Source organism: Zea mays, chromosome 3 (genome assembly GCF_902167145.1).
Source record: "Zea mays cultivar B73 chromosome 3, Zm-B73-REFERENCE-NAM-5.0, whole genome shotgun sequence".
Classification (NCBI taxonomy): Eukaryota; Viridiplantae; Streptophyta; class Magnoliopsida; order Poales; family Poaceae; genus Zea; species Zea mays.
The window spans coordinates 150,480,251-150,483,238 of NC_050098.1; the positions used below are offsets into that span (position 1 = coordinate 150,480,251).

The 2,988-nt window shown below is 42.8% G+C and overlaps 1 long non-coding RNA gene across 1 annotated transcript; it reads right to left on the reverse strand.

Annotated features, from left to right (window-relative positions):
• Nucleotides 1–1,575: 1,575 nt before the first annotated feature.
• Nucleotides 1,576–2,189, reverse strand: LOC103650727 (uncharacterized). Its single transcript, XR_002268427.1, has 3 exons — nucleotides 2,096–2,189; nucleotides 1,834–1,922; nucleotides 1,576–1,661 (listed from the first exon to the last, which is right to left on the reverse strand). It is a non-coding gene; the product is annotated as an uncharacterized lncRNA (long non-coding RNA).
• Nucleotides 2,190–2,988: the final 799 nt, after the last annotated feature.

A 2,988-nucleotide genomic window follows, 5' to 3' on the forward strand; every position in this document is an offset into this window, starting at 1 on the left:
TCTGCTTCATTCAAAGCCGCGTAAACCTGCAAGCAGGCCAACTGCGAGCTCACCTCAACGCTGGCACATCGAAAGAACAAGCTGAGTTCTAGAAGTATGCTCCTCCAGATGCCACCTGGGCATCCAGAAATGTCTCTGAGAACTTCGTGCATGATGAAGACAAGGGGGCGTCCTGACCAGCACCACTGACCTCCCCAAGAGTGCATGGATTAGCGTGATGCTCCTTTACAATTAGGGAAAAGCACTTGCCACATCAACAAAAATAGGTCAGTGCCCGTGCGTTGCAACGGAAACATATAATACCTCGATAACTTATATATATATATATTATACTGTTATAAGTTGGAGAACGACATCCACGAGCCGTCTGGGATGACGTCGAAGAGAAACTCAGGCCTGTAACGCACGAGAGACCGCCCATTTGTGAGACACTTGAGAAGGGCAAGGTAGTCTCATGAAAGGAGCAAGGTCTAGGGGACAACGGTGGAGTGGCGGCGCATGGTCACGGGGTGGAGGCCTTGACGACAATGGTGTGCGGTCGAGAAGGTGCGCGTGGGAGCCGTCAGAGGGACGGTGCAGCGGCTGGCAGAGCCGCGTCGGGGCCGGTGCCTGATGTAGCTCCGCCTGCCGTAGGGGGAGGGAGGGAGAGGCTTTAATCAGTACCAGCATCTACTGCTTGTACAATGTTTTGTCTCTATGGATTGCAGCTGCAACAGTCCGAACAGATGGCTTTAATCTGAAGCGAACAACCTATCTTGGCTGGGAGCATCGACATCGCGCCTTGATGGCGGTAGCAGCGGGCATAGGGGTCATCGTAGGAGAAACGGCGGGGGCATAGCCTTGCCCCTATGGACGCACCCCTTCCACGCTTAATAGTATAGTAATGCTTAATAGTAGGGATTACCATGTTATCATTTTTTGAAATCAAAAGGGTGGAGGGCGAATGCGATTACGTCCTATATATATATAACCCGAGTGACCTCTCCAAATTAAGCATTCCTCCGTACTTCCTACCTTTGTTGTGTTCTTCACTTCTTCTCGACCCTTGGGATCCGTAATTCGGCCGGTTAGGTAACACGGCGACATTCTGGGCGCAAGATGCTTGAGCCAAGCCATAGCAGAGACGTCACTCCAAACAACTTGGATTCAATGGATTTCATGAATCAGGTCCAAGAACATTCGACCTTCACCTGATTTGGAGAAACTTTTAAATTCAAAAAATCTCCAAGTATTTTTTTCAGTCTATTACATTATCATTATCATTTATGCTTATACGCATTCTATAGAGCCACCCATACGGTGGAAAGGTTACTGCAATACAGGCAGTCCAAGGAATCTATACAAATACAACTTCTGGTACGACGGGGTAATACTAATGCATAGTTACACTACAATAGCAATGCAGTGCTGAACTGCAGATTCCTGAAGACACTCAGGCGTTCAATCCACAGTCTCAGGAGAAGATGTAGACCTCCTCAAACGATTTCCTACCAAAAATACACACATTAGTCTAGCTGATCAATGGATTGTACGTACATTTGTTAGGGGGTAAGGATACAGAGACTCACGATTTTTTTCCGGTAAATGTTGGGCTGTAGTTGTAAATTAAGTTATCCAGCACTTTGTCGGCAGGAGGCCTGTTTGGAGACTTGCGTGCTTGGCTGTTCCACGACACGGAAAGGGTGAGCTAGGTAAGCATGAACTCCATTTTTCTTTCACCACTCTTGCAAGTTTCATCAAACCAAGGTCCTTTCTTGCATATGCTTAAACCAACATGAAGTACTGCCAACTTGAATTGTATAATAATAGAAGTTAAAGCCTACAACAACAAACCTGATAAAATGATTGGCAAAATGTTGAGTAACCTGTATTGCATCTTCGTTGTGTGGGATCATTGGTTTCCTCCACTCAAAAATGGCTTTCTGCATCAAATGAGGATAGTTTATTGTGGCATAAAGCCACTTGTATTTGGTGAGTAGCCACAATTTGATATATTGTGAATATAATCTAGGAATAAATACAGTGCACAAGAGAAAAGGAAGAACCAATAAGAACACTAAATGTGGAACTCCTGAAACAGCTACAACTAAATTACCTCAGGATGCCATTGCGTGCAAGTGATTGGATAATTATTGGCTTGTACAGTTGAGACATAGACCTGATTTGATCAATATAGTTATTGTTTTCCGAACCATGTGGAAGCTAATGCACATACAATTCAGAGTTTCTACAAACCTACATTTGCAAACAGTATATAAAAAAGTCCATTCATTTTAAAATGTTGACCTCTTAATCTTTTCTGAAGTTTGTTGTTGAAGTAGAACACGGTAGTGGTAGTACTATTAGTATCTTCTGCACAAAATGACACATGATTTAATTTCTACAAAATGACTGCACTTATTCATGTTTAGGAGTACAGACAACTACTTGTGATTCTTTAGTACAAAGGGAAATGAATTCACATTCTTTGAGCCAGGTTATTGTAGCCTACAAATTCTATTGGAAAAAGAATTCTCAAACTTGGTAATCATAGGGCAGCGAGCACTGAGCAGGGGGAAAAGGTTTCTAGATGGATAAACATGTTTTTTGGTAGCTAAGATGTTCATTAGCTATGATGACTATTTAAGTTGTCATTGCTAATCTTGAGTTTTATCCTTCAAAACTATGTTTTTCTAAGGCAGTTGTTTATGCATCAATCTGCGGTATAGACCAGTGCTGGGAAAATAGCCGAACGAAGATGGTCATATCATCTCTAAAGGGCTAGGAAGAAAGTGGAGTTACCGAGGTACAACAACATCATTTGTGTTGGCATCAGCACTATCATCTTCATCATGTCCACCTCTGAAAAGTTTTCTAGCAGTTTACTTGGCGGGGAATTTGCGAGTCCTGGACGTAAGTTGTTTTTAGGACACATATTTAGTATCTCACACAATATGGGATTAAGAGAAAACAATCCTTCATGACATTCATTATATACCTTAGCAACTT